A 17,081-nucleotide genomic window follows, 5' to 3' on the forward strand; every position below is an offset into this window, starting at 1 on the left:
CTAATTAGATCCGATCTTGGCAATTATCTGCTTTCTTCATCGTGCGTCTTTCGCGGCTAGCCGTTGTTGAATCGATAAGAAGGAGGAGAAGAGGAACCTCATAGCCAGGCAAATTATACCCGGTTCGAAGCGGACCAGGCCCACTAAAACGCTCAATTGTAGCTCCCGGGCCCAACCATGACCTGGCCTCACCAGCAGCACTCTCCCTTTCGATCTTCTCAGCGGTTGATGCACCTGCGACCCGTTGGACCCGTTCTTTGGTCGGACATGAGCCTCGTACGTCACTTTCCTTGAAATTCCTCCATGCTTCCGGGTAATTAGAAAGGTTCTAGGCTCAATGATTTTACACGAGAATATTTGTATTTGGCGTTAGATGGTTTTGAGAAAATTATAACGATATTGTTTAAATCGGGTTTTCAAGCTTGGAGATAGTGGATTATTTCTAAGATCGAGGAATTCTCACGAATTATTGAACTTTACGGTGTTGCAGTAAAATTTAAATTGTGACAGCTACTTTCAGTAAAATGCTTCCATTTGTATTAAGTTTTGAGGATTAGAAATTTCGTCGACTCGTCCCTTTTATGCGAAATCGAGTCAATGGGTTAGTTTTGAGATTAGGAAATTTCCACAACTTGATATGCGCTAACTCGACGTAGCTGATATTTTAATAAAAACTTTACGGTACTTTTAATCTTGAAAAGTCATAAATTTTCGATTTTTATAAAACGGACACGACGACCAAAAACGGGGACTAAAAAAGTTTCATCGTCATCCCTAAACGTAATTCACGATAAGCCCGAACCACGCCAATTCATGGCCACTAAAAAACAATCACAAACTACAAAAGATTGATAGAAAGGCTGCCTCAAATCGGAATGAAAGTGGCGAGACCACCCACGAGACGGCGCATCCCTGGCAAGCTTGGTGACCGGAGGCAACGATGGATATAAAATTTCTCCTATCTGCTCGGAAGGATCAGGGCTATAGAGGCGTGCTCGAGGTGGCGTTTAAGAGGTCAGTCGCTAGTTCCGGAGGGTCTGCGCGTTCCTGTCCCCAGAGGCAAGGACGCCTACAGTTCCCTCACCTTCGTCTTCGCCATCTGGTCGATCGTGTTGTTCGCTGTGTAGCACCTGAAGCCAGCGCCACGGCAGCCTGTTGCTTTCCAAAGAATTCGCGCATTCCGCTATCCGAGCGGCATTACCAGCAACAAGAGCAACTCGATCGAACGACTAATGCTACCTACGCGATCCCCTTACCCCACACCCTACCTTCACATCGTAAGAGCTACAGCACGCTTTCCTTTGGTATAGCTTGAGCTACTCGACGACGGACACGCCGGCGGAATTACGAGTAACGCGATATGACCCCTCGTATATACCGCGAGGCCCGTTGCTCGAGAGCGGCTATACGAGGAAATACGTTGCAGTAGAAATGGCCCGTCGGGGTCAGACGGTTCGCGTGATGGAACCTCGTCTTCGGACTTTGTCTTCGCACGTGAGTCTTCCGCCGCTATAGACGATGGGCGTGGATCGGTATTAATCCGTTGAGTATAAGTACACTTTCATAAATTGTTTCATGCAAGCGTAAGAAGATAGCAAAGCTGAGTAGAATATCATATTATAAATACAATACGTGTGGATAAATGAACATAATTTTGAGATATAATCTTCTATGAACTTTTACACACGAATATACATGCTCATACATAGTATAATATTTTATATTTATTAATTTTATTTTATTAATATTTTATATCTCGCAGCATGTAGAAGTGCGTCGATGATTGTATTTCAATTCAGGGCTTCTAGATGATCATTTTCACTGTAAGCGGTATCGTATAATTTCTTTGATCATCGTACTTATGCGTATTATCTATGCGGTAAACATTCTTCATTTTTAATAATACGTAAGAGTGGCAATTTTAAGATTCCAGTCATCCAGAGAGACCGCTACAGTTTCCTTGTTTTCTTCATCTACTTGTAGAGTTATGAAGATGTATTTATTTCACGGAAAGACAAGATATTATTAGAACAAGTATAAATATGGTTTCGACTGTCCTTGCGGAGAAAGGTGTATATGACCGCCCGAGCTCGGTCGCCGAGTTATGGAAATGGCTCGACGTTTCTATTCGCATTGCGCAATCCATTGTCGAGGATAATAGGATTACCGCGGGAGGAGCATGGTATACCGTTCTGGTGACCTTCTCCATAATGTTGCACGGTGCTCCGGGTGAAACACATGCCGGTTTACCCTACAGTGAGTCAACATATTAGCACAAAAGCTCGAGAGTTAACGTAATATAGGTTGCAATGAAACATAGATCAAGCTACAAGTTGCAACTTTCATCGCCATTCTACTTCGTATCTGCCATTGTACCTTGAAATTTTCCTAGAAACGAACGTACTAATTTTCCCAACTGAAATATCACGCGTGTAAATTAATTCGCTGCTTTTACATTTACTTGTTGCTAATATACCGTTTTAAACTCAAATAATTGCCTATATAATAACAATTTCTAATATTCTACAAAATAGAAAATATTATTTCAGTGATTAAATTAATATTCCATGAAACATAAATAAACGTTGGATTTTGCACGAAAAGGCATCGATTTCATTTATAAAGCTAATCAATTCGCAATAGTTTGTCGTAGTTTCCTTATCTCTCGATAGTTAGGAAAGATAAGATACACGATCCAGTGAATAAAATCGAGAACGACATTTTAGAAAGTTTCGACGATATTTTATCATGCTGTGTGTTCCACGAGGAAAAGGTATATTTCCCAACAGCCTTCTCGAAGTGCGGATATATCACGTTACTTGTAATTTCCCGAGTGTCCGGCCGATATGGGCTGCTTGAGATCGATCGGGTGAGGTCAAGGAAATATCGTAACTATGCTAGATCCCGATTGTTTCACTTGTAATTCAACTTTTACGAGTGCAATTAATACGAGCCGATTTTATTACTCGACGTAAATTAGCGCCTCGATCTCTCAAACACGTGGTATAGCTTAGCGGTAATTTACATTTCAGACACGTAGTACGGATGTTTCCACGTTGAAATTGTAAAAACGCTCTCAGTACCAGTTACCATTTACTGCGTCCTTAGATAATAAAAAATAATAAAGGAAGCGACGATTTAAACGATCAAAAATATGAATCGTAACAATTCCAGTAGCAACGAATAAGAGTGTCGTTATTCCTGAACGGCGAAACCGATCTTGCTCTCTAACCAAGGCTCCGTGAACGTCAATTAACGAAACGAGCGAGCGAATATCGGCTCACGGTTTACCCGTGGCACGCATCGTTGCGCTCGATCACTCGATCATGGCACTGGCCAGCCAGTAGCCGCGTCGAAATTATCTGCAATTTCAAGTAGTCGACGAGGCCGCGTTGCAAACGATTTATCCGCCGTCCGTGTATTAGCATAAACGGTTTATTTTAGATGGCCGTTGCCTTCTGGGGAAAGAGGTTGGATGAATTCGCGCTCCACTGATCTTACCGCTCAATCAACACCCCGTTCACGCCTCCACCAAGTCACTCACGGTTGAATCTTATGTCACGACATCGTATAAACGTTGGCTCCGACAGATCTACGCGCGTCTACTTGAATAAACGACCGAGTCAGCTGCATCCTTTTGTCGAACGTGACTGACGCTCGTTGAATTTCGTAACTCTCTCTCTCTTTCTCTTCTTCTTCTTTTCCATCTTCTTTCTTCGATTGCATCAATCGATAAATGTTGCGTTTGAGTCGAAAGGTTTGATATATTTGATACAGGAAAAATTGAATAATTTTGAACGAACGATACAAAATTGTATAGTTTTTACGAAAATGACGAATGTACTGTGTATTAATTATTATAATGGTCATTATCTTTCAATGATCTAAGAGAAATATTATATGTTTTTTTTTTTAGGAGACTGGATAATCCTCGGAAAGGAGATGCGTTAATCACTGGCTAGGCGTTTCAAGGTCAGAGAAATAATTATTCTTTATTGTTCCGAGGAACATGATATACATTATACATCTACGTATATATTATTCATCGTTGGTCATTAACATATTTATGATCGATGACCTTTTATCTGTCTTTTGCAATCATGCTTGCTTCGAAGAAGACTTAAAATTTTTGGATTTTTCATTGGTCTTTCGCTATCATAATTAAAAATCTTTTTCGTTTCTTCTCGAATAAGACTATCGCTTATATAATAGTACACGACAGTATTAATGTCGATGAATTTGGATTTACACGTGGATCGCGATGCCTGCAGGCAGAAACTGTTATCGAGGTTGCATTAATCTAAAACGCGAATCGATTAGTCGCGGAGATAGTTTTACGAGCCGCAGCAGGAAGTGAAAGCGCGCTAATGAAGCCGAAAGGACACGTGCTAATTGAAAAATCGACCGATGCGAGTGGTTCGCTATGACAATTATCAGAGAAACATGTTACAATCCTAACGTAGCGAGAAACCAAAAGAAGTCTACTTATTATTGTTCCAGTCTTTGAATTTTTATATTTCAAACAGACAAAAAGAGGATATTCATACTTGGATCGCTCAGAAACCAAGATCGTTGAATTTATTTGAAAAAATCTCTCAATTCTAGTACCACAGTGTCTAATTAAACTCTTTCGAGAATCACACAGTTCGATACGTGATTTAAATCTGCGGAAAGCAAACGATCAACCTTAATGACGACGATGATACAGCATAATTAACGATCCTTTCATATTCTCGTTAAACGAAAGAAATCGTCTCAACGATAGAAAAATACCATTGATCCGCAAATGAATGGAAGTATGTAGCAAAGTTAAATGAATCGTACAACTTACTTTTACTGACTGACATTTACCAACAGAGCTGGCATTTGCAACCTGCTAATCTCAATATTACAGTAGTAAACTCTTAAAAATTGTAATTCATGCAAGAGAAGCCTACCTAAACGACCTATAAAACCTAACTGCAACCCGCTAACCTACGTAAACCGATGTAAACTTGTAAAAATAATGTAAAACACTGTGTATAACGTGAAACATCGTCGGTGTTATCAGCTCGTTCGCGCCTCGTCTTCTTCGAAATCGGCTTTGCTTCGCTCGATCCCGTGTACCAACCGGCGGTAATTAATGGATCCACGCGGCACGTTTTCCTCCACCTGCTCGGCTTGGTCGTTTAGCATAAAAGTCTTCATTTGCGGTGTCGTGATCGCGGCCGAGACAACACGACACCGAGTCCAGCCTGGCAATAAATTAACCGTGAGAGGGCCGCGGCCGATCGATGAGGACCCCCTCCCGACTCTCCTTTAACTGTACAGGCCAATTAATCGAGGTACCAGGAACCTGGGTAATAGCATATCTCTCGTTACTGTTCGTCCTCGTGCTAGTCCACCGCCAGCGTGCTCCTCCCTTCCCCGCCTGGCTTTCTCGCCTCGTTCCTTCGGACAAATTCCCATCGACGCGGATCGACAGCTTCGAGGAAGTCCTTGGTCTCCGGGGAACTTCTGTCGATCGTTCTTCTACAGCTAAGTTTCGCGTGAACGTTGGTAACTTGGTATCTACTAGCTCGGTGTCTTCGGTTTGTGCTTGAAGTATCGTGGATGCATACAAATAATTGACATTCTTTTCTTTGTTTTTGCGATTTCTCTAATTCTTACGTAGATATTCACCAATTCTCTTCTCTATGATGTTTTCCAAAATGATGTTATTCTTTCTCCGTGTTTGCAATTTGAATCGAATTAAATTTTTGAACGAATATATACGTATTATCCATTTATTATTCCAAGAAATTCTTTGAGATCGAAAGAAAGGATTAATATTAAACGTGAAAAACGTCGTGAAAGATTGCAATCGTTGAAAGAACGATAAGCATATTTAGATTAATATAGAATTGTATGTGTTGAAGTGATCATCACTTCTAACAAAACTCTACATCTGGTCTTTAGTTTTCTCAAGCATTGAAGCAATCGACAGTGCATAGACAAAAGATTGCATCGAAGGCAAACCATAAACGGTACAATGCAACGTTGGCTTCAGGGTTTTTCAGTCATAGGGTAACGCTGCTAGCGTGCAGATCTGGATCAGCTCAATTATATTCCGAACTTTGTACTTATACTTTGCATTTAAAATATATATTTTCTACCTTACAATTTATCCACGCGTTCCTTTGTATCTACATACGTCTAATAACCTCAACAGTATATTACGAGGAAATTGTACTGACAGAAAATAATGACATTTTTGTAACAGTAATTAGTAACTATTTCTCCTTTCGATATAAGTTAAATGTTCACAATCAGCGAGAGTGTCCGAACGACGAAGAGTAACTGCCATTAAATTCGACGGTTGCAGAAGGTAAGGAAGCTGAGGCAATTGCGACCGCGGAACATTTTAAGATTCCGAGAAAGTGGCGACAGCTTGGAATCCACCTACCGGTTCCGTTGTCGCTGCTACTAGTCTGGGTTACGTAAATCCGGTTACGCGATTGGCGTTTAAATTTTTACGCTCAAATAATCCTGATATGGGAACGTTGCTATATTCGTTCCTTACACGAAATATCTAGTACCAGTTCTTGTGTCGTAATTTTAATTTCTACCCAGAAATTTGAACTTTTTATTGAGAAGATTAATACAAATACAAAAACGAGTGGCTGTAAAAGTACTAAATTAATTTAGACGCTAACGTATGGATAAAATAACGTCATCTTAAAGAAACTGTAACAGTACACTAATGAATCATTCGTGAATTATTTTTCGCGTGACTTCTAACAACTGCAACGATACACCTGAACTTCACGGCACACTTTTTCGTCCTTGTAACAAGAAATTCTTTCCCCTACCGTAAAACAGTCACTACCAACGAGTATATCTAACTCTTCCTGTTAGAGACAGCCTGTAACACGGCCCCAATTAGACTTCCATCTAATCATGTAATTACTACATTAGAATCGAGGAAGTAACGCGCAAACGAGGAACGGATAAGTGGTTCGGCGATGATTATTAAATCGTTGAGAGCTGCTAAAAGGCGAGCACGTAGGCGCAGAAAGAACGAGCGGTCGCGCGCCACAGCGTGAAAATGATATGCGGAAGCGAGCGTGCGGACGTTCGAGGATATTGTGCAGAGAACTTTAAGGTTGCGCAGGAGGAGGACCACCACCGCCTCCGGACTCGTTTTAATGCGATGCGCTGTGTAGTCGCGGCTACATGCGAGATCCAATGCGATCTCATGTTTAACAACGCTGTATCCTCGCTCACTACGCTACGATACTGTTACGCTTACAAATTCTATGACCGAGTCGAACAACTCGCTTTTGCATTGTTGTACGCAGCAAGGAGAGCCTTGATCGATCGACCGCGCCCGTGAAATCCATGAAAGAACAAGTGGTCAATTTATTGAATTTAATACCAGTTTTTGTAAAGGAGTCAATTGTACTCGAGTAATGGTACGTAACGTATCGTCAGGTCCGTGTTTTAAAAATCATACAAAATTTCTTGGTAAATGAGTACTTAGTCTTATCGAATCACACTTTTGCGAATACACGCCCTAACTATACTATAGATGTCAGTAATTAATCTCAATTCTTGAAACTATCAACGATATTACACTAATATTTAGGCACCAGATATGATACTTTAAAAGTGAAACCTAAGATCAACAGGCGGAGAAAATTATAAAACACAAAATTAATTCTCCATCTTATAATTTCCAGGTTCTCGATATCATTAATTATATCATAATACACAAACTAATAATTGTAGGAACTATTAAGTAGTCTTCCAAATTAGATACATAGAGTATCACCGAGATTTGCCAATTATGACGTTCAAAAAGTGAATTCTAACCACTCTACATCCAATAATAAAAGTGACCTTGAAACAACAAATTAATATCCATCGTATCGTTTAATTCAATCCCAAGCCCTTTAGAAAAGACAGAAAAAAAGAAAAGAAAAAAGAGGAAACAGAAGCTATAGACCATATCCTTCGGTACAAAAATCGAATCACTACAAGGTTCGGTCATTCATGTTCGAATCTGGTCTCGCTGTGGCCGGGGATCGTTTAAGTGGATCGCGGCGCGTAATCCAGGAGGGTAGCTGGCCCGGAGGCGCATGTCGTATTTTCGAAACGATCTGCTCGTAGGAGCCGCTGTTCGTCCACGTTTCCGGCGCGGTTCGCCGTCGGTGATGGCTGATAAACACGGACAGGTCCCGTCGTGTACCTACGTGTCGGCTGTTCGAACGTAGTCACGCGAGGAGCTGCAAAGTTCTTCTTTATTTTTATCCCATTCTCCATTTCTTTCTTCGTTTTTCTGTTGCATCCCTCCTCTGCGGTTCGACCAGTCGGTCGGTCGTTGGTCTCTTCCGCGTGTCGATTTAGACGTCTCCGCTATTCGATTCCGATCTAAAGGAGATCCGGCGAGAGCGAGTCTCGCGATACTCTTCCATTGATAGGTTGCTTTGTGCATTAGATATGATACACTAACTTTAATAGGTTAATCGAGCGTCTTGATAGCGGATATCGTTCTGAGATGGACTAAATTTGTTAATTTCACATTGTGTCTAGGGGAATTTTGAGATTTGATGGAAAAAAAGGAGAATAGAAGTGAGTTGTAGATGAGATTTGTCAATAAAGAAAATTTACATCAATAAGGCGTTTCTTTTAAACGAGGGTTATTTCTTAGACAATTTTTATAAAAGTAATACACAGAAGATAATGCATAATGTATTCTTGAAGGTAGTGAAAGAAAAAAGAAATCTGGACATAAGACGTTTAGGTCTTTTTTGCAAAATTATTATCATTTCTAGTTTAAATCTCTGCTATTAAACCTCGTAGAGTACCACAATTAGTTTTAACAGGACTTCTCTTACAGGATTCACTTGCCTGTCAAATTTCTTCAATTAAATCACAATTATTTTTAAAAGAAGAGAACACTTCTCCTAGAACTCTAGAAGAACCCACATTTTATACACTTTGCTTACCAGCAAAAAGTTAATCCCCCATTATCTTCTCATAAATCCTCTTTTACTATCCTCTCTAAACATCAACGCACATTTACCCTCCAGTCCTTTGCAGTACCAACTCAATTAAAAAAGTTAGAAAATTACTTTCAGCATCAGGTCGTCAAACGAAATTTTATCGAAGGCGTACCGAAGAAAAACATCGTAACGTTGTGTTAATTTGTCGACGAATGAACTCAGTGATCCGAGAAGTTTCTTTTAGATCTACATCCTTCGTATCAGCCTGCAGGGATCAGAACCCTGAAAAGAGGATTAGGAACGACGAGTGCCTGGCTAATAAACACGGAAATGATTCGAGCGGCTTTGACTGGTTCCCATGAGGAACAGGGGAGAACAGTTCCGCGCAATAACCAATAATCGTCGACTGTGACCGCAGAAAATGTCCATCTTGAGATGAAAGAGGAGGAAAGGGAGTACGAAGGACCTGGAGGGCAAAATTCTCCCTTCTTCTTTCTTCTTCGTTCGCCTCCCTCCTCCTCTTTTCACTGATTCTTCGATTTCCTAGGATCGATTCTCACAGCGTGAGATCTCGAGCGTCGGCGCTGTTTGTACGGCGATAATCACGAAAACGATCATGCTGCTCGATCGCACCGATTATCCCGGCTCGCTCGATCAACGCGCGAAACGCCGGTTTGATAAATCGATGGGATGATAAGTCTGATTTCCGTTTGAATTGAAACGACGTGTTTGCGTTAACTGTTCGATTGGCGTAGTCAACTTGTATTATTTAAACGATGCTATTTAAAATCAGCGGATGGTGAATTATTTGAATAATTTACACGAACTGTATACTTGTGGAAAAATTTCAAAATTTCAAAATACGGATTAATTTCGATCAAAGATACGGTACAATTTTATTTATTTGTACTTGTGAGAAGACAAGTAGTATAACTAAATACAATCGATTCAAGACAACTCATATGCACCGATTTTTCCCATTATGCATGATTTATCGTATAAACATCTAGTAGCGTTTTACAAGCATACAAATGCATTCAGTCGACAAGATTTCATTTAATTAATCGCTGACTAAAATTTAATAAATGAACTTCTATGATGATCGATGATCTAGTCGATGTATAAACTGCAATCAAATACGAAAGTTATAAACAACACCAATTCACCGCGTATCAAGTTCATCGCTGGATTCAATAAAACATCTAGGAATACGATCACCCATAAAACGCAAAATCGTATCATAAAACCGTAAACACCTCGCAGAACCTAAAATACTCGCAGCGTTAGACCTCTAAACCGTTTAGAATTTCTCGAACTAGGAGTTTCCTTCTCCAGCAGAGCATCCGCTAGATACCCTGAAAGAATCCACTCTCCACCTGTTACGACACGGAGGATCGGTGTAAGGTCGGCAAATTGCGTATTTACTCGGCCGTATCCCCATCGAAGGGTAAACCGACGATCTAAGCCGGTCGTGCGCCTGCGTGTTCAATAAAATAACATTGATATTTCCCTACACGCTTACCGTACCTACGACGCCTCGTTAGAACGCTTGTTTATCGTCGTTATTATTACCTAGCTCACGAACTTATGCCCGCGCACGGTCTGATTATATACGTATAATGCACAGGTGGTTGCAAAATCATCGTTTTCCATTGGATGTACCATTGGCACGAAGAAACTAAGGCTTCCATGGAATCAGTCAAGTCACACGAATTCTAGTTAAGCTTTTTGATTTGACTTGATTTCGAATAGATATTCAAAGAATCGCGTGTACGTAAAGTGTTATTATGCGAATATACAGTAGAACTAATTTATTGGGAATTTTAATCAACGCCTGATTAATCGAATCCTTGCCGATTCAATCCAGTAATCCGAACGTGATTATTGGAAATTATGGGATTATTATGCGAACGAATAGAATACCAGGTAGTGGAGAATATTATAAACTTCTTTTATACGAACTTACGTAAGCTATTTGACCACAAGTAGTCGGATAAACGGAATTCTACTGCAAAAGGTATTATCTGTACGAAGACTTATGGCTGACTGTAATGAGAACGCTATCGGTAGAAATTTTAAGACAAATTTAAATAATCGAGAAACAAACCGTAATGAAGAACTCAGAGAAACGCAACAGTGAGGAATAGTTATAAAAAAATAGATTTGTCCATCGACGCGTCGTTAAGTAAATTCGTTGTGACAAAAATCGTTCGATCGAGGGATCCGAATCGATCGAATCGAGCCACCGTTCATTTGCCAACGGGTGTCGACGTTTCACTTCATTGACCAGAGAATCGTCGATCTGATGGAAGAAAACGGCGATTCCCGGCACGTCGCACATCATCCTTGCCTGCTATCATCACCGGCTGTTTCTCGCGACAGCAAAGATCGTAGGAGCGTGCGAGTGCTAGATCGTGGGCGGATAAAGGCTTCGCTCGACAAGCTTGGATTTAACCGTAGATCCGGTCGATGCGGCTGATCTACGGGACGTCGATGCTTCTTAGGCTACCACTACGGCTTCCTACTATCCCATAGGAAAGAAGAAAACATAGAGGACAAGGTACGAAGATAAGGGAAGAGAAGGTAGATCGCTCCTAAACGTCGGTTACGATCGATCGTTCGATCTATGGTTGTATCGTGAAATTCATACGCGTTGAAAATCCAGCTAGCACGTATCATCCACGAGCTCGTCTTCTTTCAGCCTCGTTCAGATTAATTCAAACAACTCGACGCTCTGTTAGTTACTTCGCTATTATTTACTCGGCTTGAAACGTTCCTTCTAATTTCTACTTTCGTCCATACGAAATGGTCAATTTGAGATAAAGATATCTTGGAGTTTCCATATCCATATACCAGAAGAGTACAAATTTACTAACTAATAATTCACTAAACTAAACGATAGCCTCGGGTTCTCTTTTTCCTTCGATCTTTTTCAAAGATCAGACAATTCTATTGTAAATTGTTCACAGACTACGGAGAAGTATTAAGCACCACTTTCCCACTGCGAAAAAGAAAGTTCTACGGGGCTTAGCGGTACTCGACCGTAATCTCTGATCGATTCCATCGGTGAGCGGAACGTGCATAGTAAATTACACGAAAATAGCGCGTAATAAAAGGAATCGATCGCTACGCGATCGCCTTATTTTCGAACGCTGTGTGGAACTTTCATGGTTAACCTGTGTACGAAGTCAATAATAAAGAGCGCAATAAAACGAGCGAATTGCTGGTTAAACATTGGCCGAATCGTAGCCTGCCTTGACAAAAGGTTCCTCTCGCGTAACTCCATTAATTTCAGCCCTGAATCCACGATCTTCGCATGATCTCGTTTCTCAAGGGTACGTGGTGCCTCGTAAATCATCGTCCTCGCGATTTTCACAATATTGTTCCAATTTTTATTAGTCGAGTGTACGCGTTACGTCGTAACGCCGAGCAGAGAGCATTTTGCGAAGCGATTCCTCTTGGAATTACGGAGATAGCGGTGGCAAACGCTATCCTTTGGCTACGTCGCCCTCTTTCTCGCAGTTATTGTCGCAGCCGCGGCTCGTAAACATAATTACGAGCCGGTTTTTATTTGCACCGCTTCTTTTTTCTTTATGTTCGCCCCGTTCCCGCTGCCTTTTACGATCCTGGCCTTTTCTCTCTGTCAAGGTGTGTGACGTTATTAGGCCGGCTTCTCTTCTTCGCTTCTCTTCCCTTCCTTTCGTATACTTTCTACCAGAGATGCGACATTTACGACGACGATGACGCAACATGGCAACCTGGTGGACGAACAGGAAACGAGGGATGCTCGGGAAGAAGAGATCAACGTATAGGTATTTAATTTTGCGTTATCTTTTAGAAATTCTTTCCATTTTATGCGAAATTTTATTCGATCCGGCTGATGTCCAACTTTCGATTTCATATAAAATTATATCTTTAATTTCCCCATTAACCAAACTTTTGCCTCTGAAGAAAGAAATTCCAGGCTATTATCGCTTCTTATTTCTTACTTTCTCAACGACGAACAAATAAAATGAGAATTAAAATAAGCTTCAGATCGCGTGTCGTTATAAAGAGCGAAGGCATTGAATTCTTAAGTTAATTCACTTATTTCAATCGCGCAAGCAGAGAAGTTTGATTTTTCGCTTGTTAAGAATCTTTCGATGCGATCATGGACTGTATGGTGATTTACGAGGCTGCCCACAGATCTAGCCTTAAGGTTCTCGTAACTCTTCCCAAGCACGTCATGACGCGGTTTCGATAACGTTCTACCGTTTGCGTGTCGTAAATTCGACAACTTGTATCACAACTGACGTCTTCATTAAATGTTCTATGTTCTCCTGCTTAGCTATTAACCAACACACGTGCTATCGCGTGATAACTTCAAGTTTCCAAAGTAAAAATCGCTAGCTATAAACATTTTTAAATTTTCATTGTATAATAATTAATAGAACGTTTTGTAATATATCTCAATTATTAGATATTTAAATATAATGCAAGAAAAATTGATAAGGTAGGAAGTTTAGCCGAGTATACCAATTTAATCCTAGTTCTCGATTTCGCGCGAACGTTCAACGCTCATTCAACCGGCAGGCATGAAGTTATTATCGTATTATAGGTAAAGTATATTCCTTGTGAAATATAGTTTACGCTGATCGGCTGGCTAGGTCCACCAAGAGGCGCTTACCACGTAATGAGCTATAAAACCTACGTGGCCGCTGTTTTACGCTACGCGTTCGACAACCACGATTTTTCCCTTGTGCAAGAGCTTAATGAAGGCTTTTTAATCTACGACCGGTGCTACGAGACGATATTACGGTTTAGCGATATCCCAGTCGTTATGATTGTAACTTTGTATATTTTATTGGAAAGAAATAGAAGCCAGGGCAACGTATGCATTCGATTGAGAATATTGGTAGAAATTAATTATCCTTTAATACTCTATCGAAAGTTGAAATTTCCGAGTTATAATTTTCAGATTTTGTAGGGAAGAAATATCAACGTAGATAGCTAGAAATATCAGTGGAAATAGAGCTCTCGATTTCTAGCATTTAATAGGAGAGTAATTTTAAAATTCAATTCAACAGACAAACAATTCTACATAGAAACTATATTTCCATTTGATTTTGGAATTAAACGTTAGATATTTTAGATACATTAATAATATTACTTATGCGAAATAATATTTACGAAGTTGAAACTAACACGACAATTAAATTAATATCATTCGTATTTTAAAAACTTTGTAAGTTTGTCATCTGTTTTATATTCGGAAGTCTTACACAATAGCGTAAATGGCGGGAGGTTTCTATAGATATTTGACCTCGTTTACGAGTTATAGCGAGTTTCATATTGGAATAATTCAATAAATAAATCGTCATAAATGAATAAATTGAGATAATACATATCGGGATAAATAAGCAGTTGAACTAATTTCATCTGCCTATTTGGAAACAGAATTTAATATTTAACGAGCAATACCTTGAGAAGTGGAAAGAGTAAGACTTCAAGTTCAGCTGCAAATTCATTTTGGACATCTTTTGTGGGAATATGCAGACACAATTTTTTTTTATCATTTTCGAAACTACGTTCCTCGATTTTACGAAACGCCCTGTATATATTCTACATCTTATCCTCGAATTTCTCAGGTTATCCTCTTTTCAAATCATGCCATATTCAAAACATTTCGTTGAAGGCATTCCAGCTACCAACTGACATAAAAACCAAAGGATCAACAATCGCTATCGTATCTTTATAGTTTTCGTTCGTCTTTGCATTTCGTTTTTCCTTATGATTCCATCTTCAAGAATTTCTTAAGAATCCTATGTCAGCACAGAGTATCTTACCCTCTAGTTACTCGACTCCAAACTACCACCCACGAGCGCAGGTGTCACTTGGCGCGCCATAAAGCGGCAGATAATAACGCGCGGCATAATGACGATCGGTGGACCATTGTTGGCGGCTGTTAAGGAGCCGTGAATGCGCTGTGTTCGCGTGGACTCAACGAGCCATGGCGAGAAGCGCATGCTCCGCGCTTCTGGCCAACCTTAACAATCGGGATTGTTAGTAGTGGCATCCTCGAAACGCCAACCATTCGTCTACTGTTGCTGGCGCGCGCCCTAACGAACCGCTAAATTCATTACATGCTCGATATTTTTTAGCCAAATGAAATCGGGTAATTTCAATTGCAGCATTGAAAAAAGTTTCACATTGTACATTTAAATTACGAGACTGAGAGAGGTTCGTCATTTTGGATAAAAAAAGAAGCGTTAACAAGAGCTCGTGATATCATTATTTCGAGTAGAATAATAATGGGACGATTGTCTGGAAACACGTGTCCAACACAAATGTAACGAGCCATATGATGATTGTCCATTCTCAGTGTGTTTTTTGTCTGTGATATTAGAGTTTTCTCGTTAAAGATACGTAGCCATTTACAGTAGAACTACCGAGTTGTAATACATGTATTTCAATATATATATATATATATATATATATATATATATATATATATATATATATATATATATATATATATATATATATATATATATATATAATTATAATTAAAGTAGTCTGATAAATGTATAATGGTGGGTAAAAAGTGCCGGACAGATGGATTATTCATTTCATATTTCAAGAGACGTTCTAAATTTCAACTAATATTATATGACTACATAACAGTTTTTGTCCGTTCTACCGATTTCTAATTTTAATTGCCGCAAATTAAAAAAGAAGGAGACCTCGATATATTTCCGTCCAAATCGTCGTCACGACCGCATCGAGTCGTTCCACAAAGAATCAACTCCGTTTTCGACGAGAAACGAACCAGAGCGCGTCGAGATTGTCGCAAATTGTTCGAAAACGCGGTATCCGTAAAGTAGAAAGCATGGCGGTAGACGAGCATCCGATACTCGACTGTATTTCCTCTTTAACGAACGTATCGCCGCCTCATCGACTTATTGTTAGCTCGTGTCCAATCAAACACAGTTTGAAGGTCGATGCTGTCGAAGAAAAAAAAATTCATCGTAGAACGCGAATTGTTATTTGTCCGCGTTTCCCGCTAAGCAAACAAAGTTGAGACCGCAACAAGCAGAAGAAATATCCCGTGAAAGTTTCATACACGCCCGGTGAGCACCACCTCGAACGGCATACATTGTTCTTTCCTCCTTGTTTCGTGGACAGATTGTGCAAAAGAATCGCTCATTAGTATATCTTGCTTGGAAACGAATTTTTATATAATGGATGTAACGAAACATATAGAATATTATCTAACAAGTTAGAATTTTTAGGTTGCTATTTTAGATGTAGGTTTGAGATTGCATTACGAAACCTTTAGCAACATTAAACTTTGGAAGCATTTAGCAACTTTTCATGGAAAAGAATTCTTATACAATGGGAGACCATTTATTAGTTTAGAAAGTTTCATTTCGAGAAGTATCTCACTCTTAACTCTTCTTGCAATATTTTTTAAGAAAATGTCATTTTTTCGTTGTTTGGCGAACATCGAAATTGAGTGTATTCGTTAAGATTCGTATCATCGTTCGCTAATTTAAAATATTGTGCATCCTTTTAAACGGATATAGGAAAGAATATATTGGGTTGGCAAGTAAGTGATTGCGGATTTTGTCATTAGGTGGTATTGACAAAATCCGCAATCACTTAGTTGCCAACCCAATAGATAACGCTATTCAATATTTCTTCCAATTTTAATACGATAAATAACAAATTACCGAAATTTAAGCTTACATAGATCTATCAACATAAAAATAGTCCATTTCTTGAAACACAATTTATTCTTGAATTTTACGCTCGACACATTAAGAGTTCAGATATTATTTATCAAGAAACGAATTGTATATTAAATATGGAATTTTTGTTACGACCTAACGTGGTAAGGAAATTAACAGGAATATGAACGCGAGATTTTCGACTAGTTTCCCTTCGAATTCGGAGGATGGGGAAACGGTACAGCTTCCACCGAAAATCATTTGCAACGCGGCGTGACAGCCTATCATCCTGAAACCGCAATCCCGGTTATTGTACACCCGCGTACCAGTACGGATGGGTTCGGTGGACTCGGCTCTGTGGCCACGCCAGCCATTATCCACGTCCGGTCAAGTGTTTCTAAACTAC

At 39.7% G+C, this 17,081-nt stretch overlaps 1 protein-coding gene and 1 long non-coding RNA gene across 6 annotated transcripts in view; one reads left to right on the forward strand and one right to left on the reverse strand.

Moving 5' to 3' along the window:
• The window catches only part of LOC132909730 (paired box protein Pax-8-like), a 196,659-nt gene that overhangs the window by 90,351 nt on the left and 89,227 nt on the right, over window positions 1-17,081 (reverse strand). The window lies entirely within an intron of this gene.
• Window positions 1-17,081, forward strand: part of LOC132909738 (uncharacterized) — a 198,143-nt gene that overhangs the window by 56,654 nt on the left and 124,408 nt on the right. Inside the window, exon 2 of the long non-coding RNA XR_009658597.1 lies at window positions 3,917-3,972. This is a non-coding gene — a long non-coding RNA (uncharacterized LOC132909738). The remainder of the gene's footprint in view (window positions 1-3,916; window positions 3,973-17,081) is intronic.

The sequence above is a fragment of the Bombus pascuorum genome, chromosome 8 (assembly GCF_905332965.1).
Source record: "Bombus pascuorum chromosome 8, iyBomPasc1.1, whole genome shotgun sequence".
NCBI classification, from domain to species: Eukaryota; Metazoa; Arthropoda; class Insecta; order Hymenoptera; family Apidae; genus Bombus; species Bombus pascuorum.